Genomic DNA, 20,145 nt, shown 5'->3' on the forward strand with positions numbered 1-20,145 from the left:
GGGAATTATGGTCTAGAAGGGGAGGCCAGGGAAAGAAGCCACAACAGATGCCTTCTCCAACCCACCCCTGCTCAAAAATCATACAGATTGGGCTTCAAACCTAGACTCCTCCAACCCTGCCTCACCTTTTAGACTGGAAACTCCATTTAGAATGCCTCCCAGACTCTCTCAGGACTCAACTTCCAACAATCGCCCCTTGGTCACATAACAAAGGGACAACTTCCCCCTCCGAGCCTCGGGGCTCCTCCGGACCCAGCTGCCCAGGAAGGACGGCTGGACGCTGCAACATTTAATTAGCACTGAGCCAGACCCACAGTCCAACTGTTCCTCCATGATGTGAGATGGCTATAGAGAAACTTCACCCTGGCATTTAGTCACGTTTCAAAATAACTTCAAAGGTGCAGTTTTGTGTTTGACGTGAAGTTGCAGCAAGCCTTAGAAGGAAGCAGAGATATAAAGTTATTAAATGTAAATATTTAAAGAACTAACAGCTGTTAATGCCAGGGGGATGGCAGCTTGCAAACCTCCAGTCAGAATAATGACTCTGTTATGTCAGGGGCTGAGTCAAGATCACTAAGACTGTTTCATTCCACCCTCTGCAGAGAATACAAAGTTTTTTAAAGCAACTTTTCAGGAAGTTATTCTGTTCATTGGGTAGTGCCTTAAAAATTAAAACAAGAAAATAACTGTCTGGTGTGGAAAAAAGTGTGCATATAAATCTCCTTAGCCAAGTACTAAATAATGTGCATTTCAAATGTCACTCATAAGGCAGTTATTTGGGACTGAGGATGGAATTATGCAATCTTGCTAACAGTAAATATATGTATTTGGTAACTTCAAGTGTCTGTAACATCTACCATGTAGAGGCCTGAAAGCATGTTCCACTCATGTTTCCAGCCTTGAGCAAGGCAATTTGATGTGACAGGTGAAAAATTTCTGACCGCTAAAGGAACCAGTCAGAGAATGGACATGTCCAGGACAAAATGGTCACACTTAATTTTGGTTGCCATTTCTCATGATGTCCTCAGGCCTGGCTTGCTGAATTCCACAATCCTAAGCTGCAGACTGATCAAAAGCACCACACTTCCTAGCTATGAGGCCTGTCACTTAACCTCTCTAAGGCCAGCTTTCCACCTGCAAAACAAAGTTGTCATAAGAACAAGTGTAATCATGCATGGAAAAGTAGAGCACCTGGCACAAGATACGCCTCAATAAATATTAAATCGTTAAAAATCTATGTGATAATGATGGTGACGTCAAAAACCAGTTCAGGAAGGTGAAAGTGGGAAGTGAACTGGGAGGTTGGCAAAGAGCCTAGCCCCAAGCAGGCAGGATGAGGCCTGGATGCTCCAGCCCACAGAGGCTGACCTTCCCTCCATAAGGGACACGAGTTGTCTAACCATATTCTGTCTCCCCCGACTAGAATGTATGGTCTTGGTCTACTGTGTTCCTGCTGTAACGCCAGTGCCTAAAACTGTGTCTGGCACATGACAGAAATTCAAATATTTGTTCAATAAATGAATGGGGATTTATGAACCTGTCAGAAGTGAATGCAAAAATGTTTGTGTCCCTTTTGCAGGGGGGAGGCCGGTGGTGGGGGGAGCGGATGGAATCTGTTTTCATGAAATTCTGAAGGAGATCTGAGACCCAAATAAAGGTCAAGAAACACAGTGCTGAGTTTCAAGCACATATATCAGAACACTGATGACCAAGGTTAGGTGAGTAGGGAAGTAAAACTGCAGAGCAAAATCTAACAAAGAGGAGAGCTTTCCTAGAAAAGAGAAGGCCTCTCAGGGGCTGGCCACCATGCAGTTGGCAGCTTAGCCAGGGGCAGGCCCCAGCCTTTAAGTCTGTGGTTTGGATTTGGAATGTACTTTGCAACTAGAGCCTTACGTTAAAGAGGAGCAGGAATTTGTTGAATTAAAAAATATAGGGACTTCCTTGGTGGTCCAGTGGTTAAGAATCCGCCTTCCAATGCAGGGGATGCGGGTTCGATCCCTGGTCAAGGAACTAAGATCCCACATGCCGTGAGGCAACTAAGCCCGCACGCCACAATTACTGAGCAAGCGAGCCACAACTAGAGAGAAGCCTGCGTGCTGCAACGGAAGATCCCACGTGCTGCAACGAAAGATCCCACATGCTGCAACTAAGACCTGATGCAGCCAAAAATAAAATAAAATAAAATAGAATAAAATAAAATAATATTTTTTTAAAAATAAAAATTAAAAATACATATGTATCACTCTGCCCCAGGAAGGCACCCTAGGAGACACTAGTGAGGGTGAACCAGAATCAATGCCTCAGAGAATCGAGGGATCCAGCAGAATTCAAGATATCTCAGGTGTAAGTACCTTCTTTGCTCCCATGGAGACTTCAGATATTCCTCCTGTTTGAACGTGGTATGGATTCTGAGCTCCCAACCTTGCTTCCAGCTCACAGTTCGGCCCAGCCACAATGGAGACTCCATCTCCACAACATGCCCTGATCCCTGAGGAGGCATGCAGATGCCAGACATACAGAAGGACATACACTAAAATACAGGGAAAACAACTGCTGAGCTTGCGCTCTAGAGCCCGTGTGCCACGGCTACTGAAGCCTGCGTGCCTAGAGCCCACACACCACAACGAAGAGTAGCCCCGGTTCCCCGCAACTAGAGAAGGCCCGCGCGCAGCAACGAAGACCCAATGCAGCCAAAAATAAATAAATTTATTAAAAAAAATTTTTTTTTGAAAAAAAAATACAGGGCAAGAAAAGGGCAACAATAAACATCTACTGAATTCTCCCCCCAAAAGGACCCTTTTTTAATACTAACAAGGTCCTTAGATCCCTAGATGATAGTACTTTTTGCATTCAATGATTGAGGAAATCAAGATGACAAAAGGCTACAATAAATTCAAGCTTTAAAATGAATTGGTATTTTATTCATCGCAAGCACAGCCATCATTTTTATACAGTAACATATAAATGTTTTGTGTGTCTGTGTGTCTTTGCTTGTGTACAGGGACAGTAAAAAAAAAAAAAAAATCCAGGCTTCCCTGGTGGCGCAGTGGTTGAGAGTCCGCCTGCCGATGCAGGGGACACGGGTTCGTGCCCCGATACCGGAAGATCCCACATGCCGCGGAGCGGCTGGGCCCGCGAGCCATGGCCGCGGAGCCTGTGTGTCCGGAGCCTGTGCTCCGCAACGGGAGAGGCCACAGCAGTGAGAGGCCCGCGTACAGCAAAAAAAAAAAAAAAAAAAATCCACCTACAAAGTATGCCTGGTGCATACAGTTGTGAGTGAGCCATCCCTTTGTAATCATCCCCTAGCATCCTGGAGACCCAGGGTCCCTGTGGGGAACCACCAGTGCACTGAAGAGAGAACCTTAAGGCAGATCCTTCTCACCGCAGTGAGAAGCCCGCACACCCCAACGAAGAGTAGCCCCGCTCACTGCAACTAGAGAAAGCCTGCGCACAGCAACGAAGACCCAACACAGCCAAAAATAAATAAATAAATAAATAAAATTTTAAAAATAAAGGGAGACAATGAGACAGCCCAGCCCAGCCCACCCCCAATCAAGCAACTTCAGACCCACACCTGCAAGAGCAAGAAGGAAAGAAAGAAATCCAAAAGATAAAAGTCTGGAATGTACTATACCAACCACTTCACTCGGTTTTCATAAAAGGAGGCATACTGCAGCACTCCAATTAACCAATCAAATTATTTTTTTTCCATGACTTCCGCATGGCCAGGACTACCACCTCAGGCCCCACTTCAAGGCCCTTTTTTTGTGGGACTCTCAGGCAAGGCCTACCTCTGGACTCCAGTCACCGGCCCCAGTTCTAAGAAGCAGAAGAAACTTGATGGAACAACGTGCACCTGTCCAACCCAGAATAAAGCCGGGGTTAAGGGCTGCTAAGGAATCATGCTTCATGGTCCAAAGGTCCATGTCCTGAAATAAAGTAGCCCTATTCCATTACATGCCACACCCTGCCAAGCTGGGGCAATTGGGCAGAGATTTCTCAGGAAATAAAACAGGAAACGTGGAAAAGACAAAGGGAAGCCAAAAGCGTGTGCCTCTGGGGCTTGGTAGTTACCATCCAGCTTGGCTGAGAAGCCATAAGGATGCCTTGGTGCTTCCACCCAGCCTCTACGAGAGCCTTCACCACACACACAACCAACAGCTCAGCCACTTGCCCAGGCAACAGCCAACTTAGACATGTTTAGGCATCTGTGGAAACCAGGGCAAAGTACAATTTCCGTACTTCTGATAAAAACACAGATTACCAAGCACAGAGCAAAGTATTACTCTAAAATTTGGTTTTAGTGACGAAATAAACGGGTGGGGAGGGGAAGCAGGAAGCTAGGCAGCACCTAGCTGAGCCAATGCAGTCAGACTAGCCCTACAGCGCTGGCGTCAAAAACCTATGTGTGCCTGAGAAACAAAACTCTTGTTATGCTTCTGTGTTGTTTGTGATTATTTCCTCTTATTTCTACCTTAGTACATACTAATGTTTTCTGTTTTGTTGTGTTGTGAACGTCAGACTTTCTTAGCTAGGATAAGAGGAACCAAGAAAAGAGGAGTTTTTGCCCAGGATGAGGCCAGAGAACTAAAGAGGAAGCAGCCTTTTTGGGGGTGGAGGAGTGTGATGGAGGCACAGTAGGAATCCAAGAGAGAGAACCTGAGGGTGAGAGTTGAGGTCTGGCCACTGCTCCCCACCTGGGGCCCTCCTTGTCCCTGCTAAGCACCTTTTCCTTTGCAGACCCTGAAAATGAACCACCAGGAAACTAGGACTCCACTTGATCTTCAGGTGACTACCTAAGGAACAGTGGAAGGTGAAAAAGTAAGCCAGCCCATGGTGAAGGGACATGGTAAAGGACACAGTGACTTCAGAACAGAACAACAAACAAGACAAAAAAAAAAAAAAAAAAAGAAAAGGAAAGGAAAAAAAAAGTCTAAGCACCAACACTATAAACCTCCCAATACTTCTCGGACTTCCCTGGTGGTCCAGTGGTTAAGAATCCGTGCTTCCAGTACTGGGGGCACGGGTTCGATCCCTGGTCGGGGAAGTTCCACATGCTGCGCACTGCGGCCAAACAAACCAACCTCCTAGTACTTCTCGGAGATGTTTGCCTCTAGCAATGGTAGGAATGTCCGTGAGAGCAGCATCTAGAAGCCACACAGGCAAAATCCAAAGGATCTCGAGATCCCCCAGGCTGTCCTGATGTGTGACGATACCAGCAGAAACAACCTTGCATGGTCTTTCCCCCTATGCGTATTTCAAGTGAGGAAAAGAAAAGAACAAGTTCAGAGAGACTGTGGTTCAGAGTATCATGACAGCTGAATTGATCAAGGAATGCAACCACAAACATTTACAACCTAGGGAATGCAGAACATTGGCTCAGGTGATCAATAAAGAAAGTAGCAAGGATTTTTTCAAAGACTGTTTCTTGTTTATGAAAGTAAAAACATCTAATTCAAGTAAAATGATATCCAGAAACTTAAGAGGATATGTGACTCATTTAAGAAAACCTCACAAAAGTTTATCTCACAGATACTTGGAAGTTCTAAAGGCCAAAGCATTTTAAAGAGAGAAAAAAAAAATCCCTCAATTTTTTTCATCCATCAATATCAGAAAGATAAACCCAGAAGCAACGGAGTAGGCTTTCAAAACACTCTAAGATGTCCATACCCTTTAATCCAAGATTTCTATTTCTGGGAATTTATACCCAGGAACTAATTACACAAATGAAAAAAGAAAAATGAAACTGTAAACTGCAAATTCATCCACAAAGCAAAAAAAAAAAAAAAAAAAGTGGAAATAACCTAAAATGTCCATCATTAGGGGAATGTTTTAACCTCATTACATTAACAGGATTACACAACCATTAAAAATCTTTTTAAGGACAATGATAAAAACATGATATTTGATAAAATATTTAAGGGAATCTGAAGAATACAATTGTGACAGTGCAGATTGACAAGAAGGGGACAACCACATGTAGCCAGTGTAGGTTTCAAATTCTGTCCCCTGTTTACAACACTGATGACCTTGGACTAAGCACATGATCTCACTACCTGCAAGGCCCTCATGTTCAAACTGGTAACCTCAGAGTCTTGAGTGTTGCTGTTAGGACAGACAGAGGCAATGCCTCTTGCCTCTTCTGAAGCATGGAACAAAGTAGTCAGTAGGTGGCAGCTACTGCTTCTAAGATACATAAAAACCCCTATGCATATGCAAAGGAAAATAGAGTTCTTTATTAAAAAAAAAAAAACCTCTATTTTCTATGTTGTACCTTCAATTTTTAAAAGACTAGAAAGCAAAAACACAAAACAAAAAAAAGCCTTTTGACACAAAAGTGACAAATATTTACAAGCATAAAAACAAAGATCTGCTCTAATTTACCTGTACAAATGATGTTCATTTTATATCACAATGTCAACAAAATGTGAAGCTTTTACAAAGTGTAGTGCAAATGAATGCTTTACAGAAATGTAATTTCTTCTCCCCTAAATAAGTGCTTTTTCTTTTAATTTTTATTTATTTTTTATTTATTTGTTTGTTTGTTTGTTTATGGCTGCGTTGGGTCTTCGTTGCTGCGTGCAGGCTTTCTCTAGTTGCGGAGAGCGGGGGGCTACTCTTCATTGCGGTGGCTTCTCTTGCTGTGGATCACGGGCTCTAGGCACGCGGGCTTTAGTAGTTGTGGCTTGCGGGCTCTAGAGCACAGGCTCAGTAGTTGTGGCGCACAGGCTTAGTTGCTCCGTGGCATGTGGGATCTTCCCGGACCCCGGAAGGGCTCAAACCCGTCTCCTGCATTGGCAGGCGGATTCTTAACCACTGCGCCACCAGGAAAGTCCCTCCCCTAAGTAAGTGCTTTTTCAATCTCATATGACACCAAGGCGAGGCAAGAGCACTCCCACCAAAGCCAGGAGCTCTGGACTCTCCCTTTCTGCCCTTATCTCCCCACTGCATAAATTATTGCAAACTTTTGGATTATCTTAATCAAGTTAGTTGTAGGCATAGATCCTGTCTTAAACAAAAGACCACATAACTTGCCTCTTTCCTATGTTTCTGAGAAGTGGGGAAGGAAGATTAACTTAAAGATTTTTTTCATATTTGAGGGCAAGTGACTCAGAATCCACTTATTCAAGACAGCAGATAAGTGTGGCTTCAGAGCCAGGCTGAGGGTCAGCTCTGCCGGTGACCCTGTGAAGGTCACTTCATCTCTCAGAGCTTTGGTTTACTCATGTGTAAAGTGAGCTTTATCTTGTTGCAAGAATTAAATGAGCAGGAGCGTAAAGCTTCTTGTATGGTCCCTCAGAAACCCCCAGAGGCCTGTCCCAGACGGTGATGCCCTGCCCCCGATCTACCCTCCTCATTGGCTGCCCACGCTCCTCAGCTGATGGTTACCTTCACTGCAGAGGGCACAATTGCTTCCTTAATTAAAACATTGTCATGTCCAAGCTAAGCAGTACCCTGGTAGGCCAGCTCCATCCTCCAGCAATCAGTCAGCTACAAAACCCACAAACAGCAGGCCTGGAGGTCCACATGGGGTGCAGAGCCTGCTCTGTGGTTCTTCTGAAGACCACAACTCACAGACTTGGCACGCTCAGTTGGCGACAACATAATTGGATACAATGGAACACAAACGTAGTTTAAAATATGAAAATGTTCACAAACTATGGTTTGGGTATCACTTTACAATAATAAAATTTCATTTATTCAATAGGAAACTACAAAGCACTAGCCACAGCTTACTCTATATGTGAAAGACCATCCTGCAGGCCCCAGCAGAGACCCCCATAACCAGGCTCTCTAAGAGCTATAGACTTGGGCTGAGGCCCACCTGGGGTCCTGGCTGGCCAGCCTCAGGCAAAACCAATGACCCTCCAATCCTCCCTCTTATCCTCCTCTGAAAAATGAAGAGGGGAGCAAACCAACAAGGCTGTTCTGAAAACAAAATCAGGACCATGGGAAAATTCCTGGTAAACTGAAAATGCCTACACAATCAAGCCATTTATGTATATATATATTTTTAATTATAGAGTCAAGTTATTACTTAAATATTAATTCTAAAAGTAAAAGGCCAATGGAACAGTTTGGAGATCAAGGAGAAACTTTCCGTAATTCTACAACCTTAACTATAGTTGCTGTATATTGTTTTAATATTTTACACTTGTGATGAGTATACCTATTGCTTTACAATTTGCTTTTTCAAGCCTTTAAATTTTTCATTACTTAAGTATGAGCTACTGTCACCACCACACATGGTCCCTTCCAATTCTGAGTCACTAAGGCTAGTCACAACACCAAGGGTCAGGCTTTCTATAACGTAGGTAACATTCAACTCAAGCACAGATTCACCAACCCAGACGGGAGCAAGGCCTCTGTGTGGCAGGGCTGCCCTCAAAACCCAGGAAGAAAAAGATCGCCCTCAGGCCTTCACCCCAACAAAGGGGATAGAATCAGAGAGAAGCCTGGAGGTGGAAAGAAGAGACAAGACAGGCCCTGTAAAGGGCGGGATGGGAGGGTGTTCCATGCAGGGTCAGAAGCCTCATCCACGTCAACAACCTCAACAGCAACCCTGTGACCCTGAGTCACCAAGGAGAGGTCCGAGTGTACTGAATACACTTAGGCTGAGAAAAGAATAACACATCTTAGAAGGATTTTCAATAGAACTGGATAATGTAACATCAGTTTGAGCCCTTTAAATGTATATTTCTCTTAATTAGCAAATTCACTCAAGTAGACCCTGCACTTTGAGCGATACCGAAGTTACTGCACTGGCACCATGAACCAGGCACAGGTGCTGGGCTCTCGGGGTCTATGGTCCGCTCCCTCACATTGCCCTCCCCAAGTCGTATGAGGAGGGGGCTGTCAGTATCCTGGTTTTGGAGATGCTGAAGTATTTGGTCAAGGAAGACCACGGTTACCTAGTAGTAGAGCTGGCACTCAAACCCAGGGCTGTGTGGCTCTGAAACCATGTTGCTTCCTATACCTTACTGCAAACACTACCTTTTCTCTGCAGGAACTGGCGGTGAAAGTTACACACTAACTGCATGGATTTGTGAGCATAAGCCATATGAAAAGAGAAGCAGAACCCAGGCAGCTGCTGTATTACCAACTAAAAACGTAAATTCAGGCAAAGGAACTGAGTTAAGACTGACGCCAGTCCTACTGTGGAAGCCCCTCTCATCAGAGTTTAGCACTGCTTACTAAGAACTTCCACACTAATCCTTGAGCCTCCACGGACATAAGTGACTTTTGTTAAAATAAGCCACTTGAATCACCCCTCCCCTATCTGCATCTCTGACTTCCCACCTGACCTCTCACTTCTGTGCAGAGCTTCAGCCTGCTGTGTCTACTACCCCAAAACAGCTCCCCACTGAACTCCACCCTCCAGGAGGAGGTCCAAACCCGAGCTTGGCCTGCAAGGCAGGTCACACAGCCTGAAGTCTGCCCACCCAGCCTTCCCCCCTCCACCCTCAGCAGCCCCCTCACACCGTCAAGTTCTTTACAACTCCGTGCCTCTGCCTGGGCCTCTCCTTCCAGTCACTGCCACCTGGAGAGCGCCTGGAGAGTGGCAAAACCACTCCGAAGTCACCTCCCTGAAGGCCAGCTTCTGTGCAGTGTCCTGAGGGCGGTCAGACCCACCCTCCTCTGTCTGTCCCTACTTTGTACACACTCCCATCTGCTACCGTCACAAAGATGGGATCGCTTCTAAGCTCACCTCCTGACTAACAGCCACCTGAATCCCAGGATCCCAGAACTGAGGAGAGACAAGCGTCAGGGGCACTGCACACGCAGTGGCCAGGAAGGCTCCCTTCGACCCACCTTGCCCAGTTCTCGTCATCGGCGTACACTCCTTCCAAACACTCAGTCCGGGAGTGAACTTTAAATAGAAAGCAGGTACTTCGACATAGCAGCCTAATGGAGTTCCCCAGCTCATTACTGACAACTCTGCCGCTCTATCAATATATAAATCACAGACAGGCCTCTGGAAGAAAAGAGCCAACAGATGCAAGTTTCCTGGTCAGAGAAGGGCCCATGAATACTAGCAGACCTCACGGCAGGTTGTGTAGTTAACTGGATGCCATTCCTGCACGGTGGCAGCAGCCTGGAGTTTACAGTTCATCGTGGGCCTCGCCCTCTAACAGCCTCATCTCCTCACCAATGCCTCTCTGGCGAGCAACTCACCTAGGGATGCTGACACATGACATCAGGCTTTATGTTCGATGTCAGTGAGGCTGTCCATGACTGCCTCATCCTCTCCAGTATTCTAAAGAAATGCACTGTGAAATGAGCGAATACCCTTTTCCATGCCTGGAGAGTGAATGATGTCGGCCAGTCTCCTTACAGCTATCAGACATAACATAATAGGAAGACTGGAGGACACACACATATACCACATTTGAGTGGTACCTACTGTATACCATCCTACTACCTCCATGTCTGATTATTCAAAGCATCTTTATTATGATGATTCTTTTCATCAGTAATAAACCATTTAACATCTGTGAGGCTTTAAAGTTTAGTATTCTTTGGCTTACACAAGCCCTTTATATAGCTGATACACTGTATTCTGTTAATAAACTGAAAAAAAACAGTCCCTAAAATATTCAGAATCTGACCAGAAGGCCACAAGAAGTCACTGTTGGATAGTCATGGTCATTGGCACAATCCACACCCAACTCTCAAACCCACCCAGTGGCTCTGGGCCCAGGGAGGGGCCTCTCAGGCTGCAGGACAAGTCTCATCTGTGAGGACATATTCAACAGAACAAGTCAAATGTTTGGAATTTTCACTTAACATTTATTTCACAAGTTTCTCAAGTGCCACTCAACTGAAAAGTAATCATCTCAATGTACTCTTTAATCAATAAACATTAAACAACTCTGCTCAAAACGCTCAAGTCCCACAAATGTTTCCCTATGAAAAGTATGGCACAAAAAAATAACAAAAACAAAATAAGTAACCTTTTGACAGTCAGGCAGAAAGGTGTTTAGTGTTCCAAATTCAGACAAAAAAACAGTCCTTTCAGCAGATGCACAAGTATTTCCTCTGCAAGTGACACATTCTGGGATATCTACACTGCCAAACATAACCAACCACCAAGGAAGCAAAACCTAATGGAAAAACCCCAAGCTGGCAACCAGGAGCCCTGACTCTGGTCCCAGGACAGGCCGCTGGCTGTGTAATGCTACTGAAGTAGTGGACAGGTCTGGTACCCCTTTCTCCATCAGAAGAAGGAATATCCATCACCACCCACACTGTTCAGAAATATTTTGGGGACAAAAAATGAGAGGTGAAAATGCTTTGGAATGTGTCTTCCATAAATACAAGTCATCATCATTATTAGCTCAAAGATGACCAGGAAAATAGGATTACAGAATATCAGAGGTGAGAGGGAGCTTAGAGATGGGATGAGCCAGGAATTCCTAATCTGGGGTCCAGGCCTCTGATGCTGTCCACAAGTGTGCTTTCTGGGAAGAAGTCCATAGTTGTTATCAGATTCTCAAAAGGTTAAGAACCTCCAAGGCTCTCCTTTTACAAACATGAAAACTGAGACCATAAGATACGTGATTGTCCTAGGCCTCAGGGTTAGTCAGGAAAAGGCTGGACAGAGCCCAGGGTTCCTAGTCTCCATCGATGCTCCTCCCCCTCTACTATCCCACATTCCAGGGAGGAAAAAAGTCACATAAAGCTTGTATAGCTAAATAAATAAATTTAAAAAACAAAAGGGACTTCCCTGGTGGCACAATGGTTAAGGATCCGCCTGCCAATGTAGGGGACACGGGTTCGTGCCCTGGTCCAGGAAGATCCCACATGCCGTGGAGCAACTAAGCCCCTGTGCCACAACTACTGAGCCTGCGCTTTAGAGCCCGTGCTCCGCAACAAAGAGAAGCCACCACAGTGAGAAGCCCGCGCACCACAACGAAGAGTAGCCCCCACTCGCCACAACTAGAGAAAGCTGCGCACAGCAACGAAGACCCAACGCAGCCAAAATTAAAAAAACAAAACAAAACAAAAAAACCCCACCACACACGTGGTTTCTAAAGTTATAGCAAAATTTCCATCCTTTTTTTTTTTTCTTAATGCTTCTGAGGCCTTTGATCGCTGAGGCCTTTGATCGCCGAGGCCTTTGACTGCTGAGATAGCATTTTATTCATTCTATATCCTCATATGTTGTTCTTTCAGTGCCTAATGTCAGGAACCACTCAGATGATGTTTTAATATTGAAAATAAAGATTTTATTCTAGGAAACAAGAAAACTAGACTACATGATGCTCTGTTTTATTAAGCAAACAGATAAACACACAATCATGGGAATGACTACAAGCTAATATATAACATAAGTAAGGAGTTTTTGTCATTTTGTGTTTTTAATCAAAATACCAAAGCTTGTGCTCTTAGATGGCCACTGCCCCTTGAATAGCTACCTTTGGAACCACACATACGCCAAGCATGTTGCATTGTGCAGAATACTCTGAGAATTCTTCTTTTAACACTGCCTCCAGTCAGCATAGCATAAACGTCTGAGCACCACCAGTCTCAAGGAACTCCTACACAGCCATCCCAGGGACCACTACTGGGCCCATCAGGAACCAGGTTTCAGGCACTGACATGCTTTCAGGTACGCGAAGGATCACTGCCAGGGCCATAAAGTAAGGTCTCTACCTGTGGAATGCACACTGACGGACTTCGTAACTAAGGCACTGCTGCGCTGCCTTCAGGTATGCAGCTGCACTTCCAAACAATCTTAACTGGAAAAAAACTGAGCCAGCACTATTGCTCATGTGAATGTGGTCATTACCCAAATAATCTACAGGGTGGCCTCCACAAAGTCACCAGTACAATCTGATGGCAGATAAGGCAGGCCCAAGTCAGATGGGAGGTCCAGGTAAGGGTAGCCAGAGAGCACTTGGTAAAAACTATCATGATCTCTAAACACAAGGTGCCGTTACTATTACTAAGGAATCTATGCCCCCTTTTTGATATTCCCTAACATCCTGGAATCAGCCGAGACCTGGTCAGAAGAAGGAAACCTGAGCACCAGGCCCTTAACTTGGTCTGCACAGACTTTCAAGTGAATAATAAGAAATGAAAAAATGTAAGGACAAATGCCCCTCATCTCCCACCCCAGAAACTGCCTGGCCATCAGAGATCTGGACTGGGCATCCAAGACTGGGGAAAGACAACTTTATCTCCCAGTAACAAGCCATGTTCAAAACCTAGATATTGGGACTTCCCTGGTGCTCCAGTGGTTAAGACTCCACCTTCCAATGCAGGGGACCTGGGTTCGATCTCTGGTTGGGGAACTAAGATCCCACATGCCGCGGGGCAACTGAGCCCGCGCGCCCAACTAAGACCTGACACAAATAAATAAATGAATGAATTAATTCATTCATTTTTAAAAATCAACACACTTTATAAAAAAGGACATGGAGTATTTATTTTAAAAAAACAGATACAGCTTTCTATATATGCCTGCTTTTAGATCATTTAAATATTACGACCTATATCTTATACATTTGAGACTAAAAGTAATAAAGTTTCAGTTCCCCAACAGCATGAGCTAAGAATGATATTTCCATTCAAATGAATTTTTATTCTTCTCCAAAAAAGTGAATTAAGAGTGCAGACCTAATCACTCATCTATTCCTCTGTGTTACGTTACTTTCCCAAGTAATAAATATCATCAGCCTAATGGCCAGTTTCTTTAAAGCTGCAAGACAATTGTCAAAAGAAAAACACACCACAGAAAAGTTTTTGATGTAGTGGTCTCATATCTCAACTAACATAACCTCACCAAGGAGACTGTGAAACTCTAGAATTAAGTTAAGTGCACACAGATTATTGTTTCCCATGTGAATCAAGAGAAACCCCAGTTGCACTGGCTCCCCCCATTCAATGCCTCTATGGGGAGGCTGCAGGCAGGCTTGTGAATCAAGTGGAATAAGAACTTTCATGCAAGAAGGGGAGGGCTGGTATTCAACCGAGCCCACCTGGTTGGCTCCCTTGCCCTGGGTTAAAACAGAACTTCAGCATATTGGGATAACTGGAGAGGAAGGAACTGCAGAGAAGGGAAGGAACTGGTGTGAGCTCACCGCCTGTAGCCCAGGTTTAAATTCTCTGAGCTGGTCTCCTGATTTTCATCAGGACAGCCAGGGTGTGTTTGGTAAACAGTGTAATGAGTAGCCGTGGAGTCTCTGAGCAGCCAACCCTCCTTAACCACAGAAACACAGGACAGTTGGGGTAAAGGAGAGAAGACAAGACCCAGGAATGGTGCCCAGACCCCACCTGAAGGCCACCTTCCCTCAGGCACCCAACCCGAGAGCAGCATCCTCAAAGGCTGCAGCTGTGTGGGATTCCCGGCGACAGCACAACTCGCTCCCCTGACCAACTCCTCTGAAAAGAAAACCAGCCTTCCCAGGTGGAGCTGAAACCCAACAAGCCACTGAAATTGAGCAGCAGCAGAAATCACTACCTCTCCAATCCTAGGCCTCTCCGGAGGCCCCAGCAGGCTGGAAACTCACGTTTCTAAAAATGACAGTCTGGGAAAACTCCGAGGGGCAACCGGACAAACACCCCCAGCCTCTCCTGCCCGTTTCCCCAGCCCTAGGACCTGCTCACAAAGAAGGGCTTGCCATCCCCCCGCCCCACAGAGCCAGAATAGGGACAGGGAGGGTGGGAAGGAAGGAAATGGAGGACGGTCATCAAAGCGCCCCAAATAAGCGCATCCGCAAATGTGTCCCGCCTGCTCTGGCCGCCCCCTCCCCTCCAGGCCACCCTCGGGCCCAGCCCTTCCCTCTAACCGGCGCCTACCGGGCCCCCTCTCCTCCGGCGCGGCTCCCCGAGCCGCCCACGCTTCCCCCAGAGAACCCCTGCACCCCTCGGCTTCCCCGCGTCCCCTCCCCAAGTCTCTCCTAAAGTTTTCCGTCCCCGCTTCTGCAGCAGCGCTCTTGCCTCCGCGGGCCCCGCTCCCCAACTTCTCTCTCCAGCAAGCCCTCAACCCGAGAACTCGTCCTCTCCTCTGTGGCGCCCCCGCACCAACCCCGCACCCCTCGGCCCCCAGCTTTCCTCAAGCCCAGCCCACCCGCCCTCCGGAGGCCCCTCGACGTCCTCTCTGGCGCCCCCCTCGGCCCCCGGACGCCCCTCGGCGCCCGCGGTGGCCCCAGAACACACCCCCTCCCACAGCGACAGGAAGTTCGCGCGCCGGCGGCGCGGCCCCAGAGGCTGCCCTCGGGCGCGGAGCGCGGCCCCAGCGTGGCGGCCTGACAGGGCGCGGGCCCGGCCGCCGACCAGCGCCCCGCGTCCTCCCGCGGCGCCCCAACCGTCGCGGCGTGCCCCTCACCTTGGCCGCCGCTCGCCTCCCGACACGCCGCGCACTCTTCTCTGGCCGCGACCGCGTCTCCAGCCCCGGCTCCGGCTCCGGCCCCAGCCCGGCTCCCGCCCTCGCTCTGGCCGCTCTGTCCGGCCCTACCCTGCCCCGCCGCGGCCGCTTCTGCCGCCAGCCCCGAGCGCCCCGCCCCCGCCGCGCCCGCTGTGCTCGCGCCATTGGCTACTGGGAGCCGTGCCCCGCCCCACAGTCCCTTCAGCGTCCCTGATTGGGCCAGGGGAGCGACGAGGCGGCCCGCCCCCTAGCACGCCAAAGGGACCTCCCCTGGGCGTCATTGGCGACTACCTTTGTCAATCAAAGGGGGAGCGCCTGCTTAACGGAGGAGAGGGCGGCTGGGGTCACTTTCCCCGAGTCGCTCAGAGGCTGGGTTTCGCAGGACTTACTGCCGGGAGCCAGTGTTTCGGCTTTGCGGGCGCCCAGAGGTGGGGGCCGCGGGAGGGTAGCACCGCACTTAACTGGGAATTCAGGGAAAGTAGTCTCTCTGAAAGTTTTCTCCCCTTAGGCACTCACAGAAGCCAATGTCATCAGGGCTTCCTCAGATTCACTTGAGCCGGCTTAGTTTAAGCAAGACGGAGAGCAGGGTGTGTGTGTGCGCTCGCGCGTGTTCACAAAGCCCACGCGAGGGTTTGGGGAACCGATGCCAGGTAACTTGTCGGGGAGGGGGGGTGGGCGGCCCGGAGTAAATAAATAAATGTCAGAGCCAGGATTAGAAACCCGGGTCAGCCAGACCCCAGGCCTGAAGTGGATCCACATCACCACCTTGAAAATAATCACGACGATGGTGCAGCAATATGGAAAAACGCTTAAACTAAAATGTTAAAAAGGAAAACCCAGATATGAAATGGCGAGGACTCTAAAACTGCTACTACATTTGCACAAGGACCAAAAACAGAGTGGTTTTTCCCTTTTTAAGTATTTGTTCTGTTGCAATGTGCTTGTGATAATAATAATTAAGAAAGAGGAAAAAGAAAGGCACCACCTGCTTTGTGACCACCTAGAGGGGTGGGGTAGGGAGGGTTGGAGGGAGACACAAGAGAGAGAGGATATGGGGATATATGTATACATATAGCTGACTCACTCTGCTATACAGCAGAAACTAACACACCATTGTAAAGCAATTATACTCCAATAAAGATGTTAAAAACAAAAAATAAAATCAAGACAAAAGAAAAAAAAGGATCCATACAGTCTAAAGAGAAAGGGGGAGGTGAGGTGGGGGAGGGATGGATTGGGAGTTTGGGGTTAGCAGATACAAACTATTATATATAGGATGGATAAACAACAAGGCCCTACTGTATAGCACAGGGAACTATACTCAATATCCTGTGATAAATCATAACAGAAAAGAATATGGAAAAGAATGTATATATGTGTAAAACTGAATCACTTTGTTGTACAGCAGAGATTAACACAACATTGTAAATCAACTATACTTCGATAAAAATAATAATAATAATAAAAGAGATACAATTGACATACATATTTTAAAAAAGCACTACCATGCTGTGCCAGGACCAGCTACTGCCAAGAACTCCCTGCCATTCTCCAGGACTCAGCCCACAGGGACCACTCTGCTACCCAAAACACTTCTGGACCACATGTGCAGAAGCCAGTCATCAGCTGGGGTCTCCCAGACTTCTGAGATCTGGGGAAACTCCAGCTGCACTGCTTTTCCAGGCCCTCTGAAGATCCAGAGTCTCCCCATGGTTTCTGAACAAGTGCATCACCTCTGCCTCCAGCCTCCTGCTCTTTCCCACATGTTCGCTGGTCCTTGCCATCATCCCTGTCTCCATTTGCACACACACTCACATAATCCCCCTTCACACTGACCACTGGTGAGGCTAGCAGGGGTTTCTGCAGACTGAACCCCACAGGGAGGCATCCAGCCTGGCACTGCCTGGCAACACGAGACACCTCCTGAGCCCTTTTGGCCTCTTGGCTCTGAGGTCACTACCTGGCTACGTGACCCAGGCAGCGCTCTGGCCTCTGCACCCTGGCTCCCTTCTCTTCTCTCCCCTTCCTTCTGAAGACAAAAACAAAATTCCTCTCATTTCTTTCACCGGAACTCTGACACTTGCTCAGCTCTTTGAGTCTCATCTCTGTTCCAGCAGCTTATCAGGCTATTTTTCCAAAGAGAGCTCCCCTTTCCTAGCTGTGAGCATCCCAACTTTGACCCCCACAAACATTTCACAATGTTGCACCCAGCCTCCTCCCAACAGATCCAAACAGGCCTGGAGCCCAATCCTGCCTCTGCTCCTCGCCCACTGAGGGGCCTTGGGCAAGTCGCTGCAACTCTCTGCATCTCTGTGTCCCAATCTGTAACACGGGGGTGATGACAGAGCCCAACTCACAGGACTGTGTCAAGGAGTAAATGGGGCAAATCAGGTAAAAGCACGGGAAGCAGCTCTGGATGCAGGCGTGAGTGCTTAGTATCTGAGCGGTTAACATGGTCATGCTTTGTCAATGTCATTTTGCTCCCTTCTTCTTGCAAAATGTGCTCATTACCTGAGTATGGGGCAAAGGCTGACTGGTCCTTTATTAGCCATTTTCCACTAAACAGCCAGGATAAACAGATAGCCGATGTTAAAACATACTTTCGCAGAGAACAAAACATTCTCCAAAAAATTTAAAACGTCCAGATACAGTTCTGGTACAGTGATATACGTGTGTCTTCCAAGAAAAAAAAATCAAAATCTGTTACAGATATTCACTTGATCGACAATTACTTCCAATGTTTAGAGAATGTGCAGGGCAAGGGATGGGGTGGATTGAGGGAGGGATGGACCTGCGTCCTGTTTGTGCTCCAGGGAAGACTCAGCAAGGACGGAGAGTCTAGAAGAGGCCTCCCCAATGAGTGACCGCAGTGATCCCTGGAGGGCGACGATATTGAAGGCAGTGATATTTAACTGAGCCAAAGTGGATGGAAAGGGTGAGGGCAAAGGCCCAGAGGCAAGAAATCCTGCTGTCCAAGGAGACAGGAGGGTTCTGCTTGGCTGGAGCATGCAGCTGAGCAGTAAGTAGCCGTGTGATGCTGGCAATCTGCTTTGCCACTCCAGGTCTCAGTTTTCTCAGCTGTAAAATGGGTATAATCACAGAGTCTAATGCTTAGAGAAACTGCAAGGATTCTTGAGATCACACCTGTGATGCTCTTAGGACATAGCTGGCACAGCCAGAGGTTGTTGAGTGTTTTCCAAGGACTTATTTGCATTTTGTAAAAGTGCTCTTTTTAAAAACTTGTGATTAAAAAAAGAACACGGGCCCAAGAACATGCTCTCTGCACCAACTGTGAATATTCTAGAGACATCAAAGTGTTAACTGTTGAGGCCGGAGGAACACATTTCTGAATACACCTTGGAATGAAGCTCTCCTCTGCCAAGTCATGTAAAGGTCTGAATTCCTTGTGAATGGGTCCTTGATTAGGAGGCAATTACCCCAGCCTTTCTTGCTTTGCTTTGTTTTGCTCCACGCTAGCCTGCACACGTCTGCTCACATAAAATGGTACCAGCAAGTACACGGCTCCACTCACCTGCACCACGCTCAACTCAACACCACTGGGCAAGACCCCTGGGCCTGGAGCCTGCTCCCTTCCAAAGTCAGCAAGATATGGTCACATCATCTGGATCGCGTTTCCCAAAGTGGGCATCTCCAGGATGCCCTGCATTGGGATCACCCCATTTTCCACAAGTTCTTCAATTGGTTCTTATGCCTCACACAGTTTGAAGCTCTATTCCTGACACTAACAAATACCCTAACTTTTACTAAGTGGAAAAGCTCATTTGGGGAGTTCAGGGTTACAGTGTTGCCATTGGTGCCAAAGTGGAACAAGTACCAACATTGAGACAAATAGGTTCAAGTTGAGTGTTTTGAAACTTTGAATGAAGGCCTGGCAATGCCCAGACTTTATGTGATACATTGTATTTTCCACCATGTGATAAAGATATAAACTCCCTCAGGAACTCCTTCCTTGAGTCCCTGAATTTCAGGAGGATGAGGAGGTCCTGAACACCACATTGATTCCATTCTGAATCCAAAGTATCATCTTACCCTTTTTCAGGTTCCCAGATCAGATAAATTGAAGGTCATCCTGTGATTGTAAAGCAAGATTTTGTTTTACAGTGTTATCATGTGCATCTATCCCTATGAATCCAGATTTCCTTGATACAAAATAAAATTAGATACTGAAGTTAATTGTTTTTAAAAACTGGAACAGTTGGGCCTCCCTGGTGGCGCAGTGGTTAAGAATCCACCTGCCAATGCAGGGGACATGGGTTCGAGGCCTGGTCCGGGAAGATCCCATATGCCATGGAGCAACTAAGCCCGTGCGCCACAACTACTGAGCCCACGTGCCACAGCTACTGAAGCCTGCTCACCTAGAGCCCATGCTCTGCAACAAGAGAAGCCACCGCAATGAGAAGCCCGCGCACCACAATGAAGAGTAGCCCCTGCTCGTTGCAACTAGAGAAGGCCTGCGCACAGCAACAAAGACCCAACACAGCCAAAAAATAAATAAATGAAAAAAAATCTATAAAAACCAAACCAAAACAAAAAGAACTGGAGCAGTCTCAAACTGTGGATTCATCAAAAAAGTAACATTGCTCTTATTATTGGTTTATTTTATAACAAATATGTAAATGTTATGAACTGGAACTTTTAAAAGAAGTTGTACACCAATACTTACATTATAAAATAAATGTACACCAACAAAATGCTGCTACTGATTACATGTAGGATGTCATGGAAAGACTCCCACAATTAAAAACATAAAG

The 20,145-nt window shown here is 46.9% G+C and overlaps 1 protein-coding gene across 2 annotated transcripts in view; it reads right to left on the reverse strand.

The window, feature by feature from the left end:
- The window catches only part of PACSIN2 (protein kinase C and casein kinase substrate in neurons 2), a 140,719-nt gene extending 125,240 nt beyond the window's left edge, over nucleotides 1–15,479 (reverse strand). For both annotated transcript variants that reach the window (XM_082636969.1, XM_082636967.1), the window contains exon 1: nucleotides 15,335–15,479. The gene's annotated coding sequence lies outside the window, so the exon portion shown is untranslated. The remainder of the gene's footprint in view (nucleotides 1–15,334) is intronic.
- Nucleotides 15,480–20,145: the final 4,666 nt, after the last annotated feature.

Source organism: Mesoplodon mirus, assembly GCF_964341445.2.
Source record: "Mesoplodon mirus genome assembly, chromosome: 11".
Lineage (NCBI taxonomy): Eukaryota > Metazoa > Chordata > Mammalia > Artiodactyla > Ziphiidae > Mesoplodon > Mesoplodon mirus.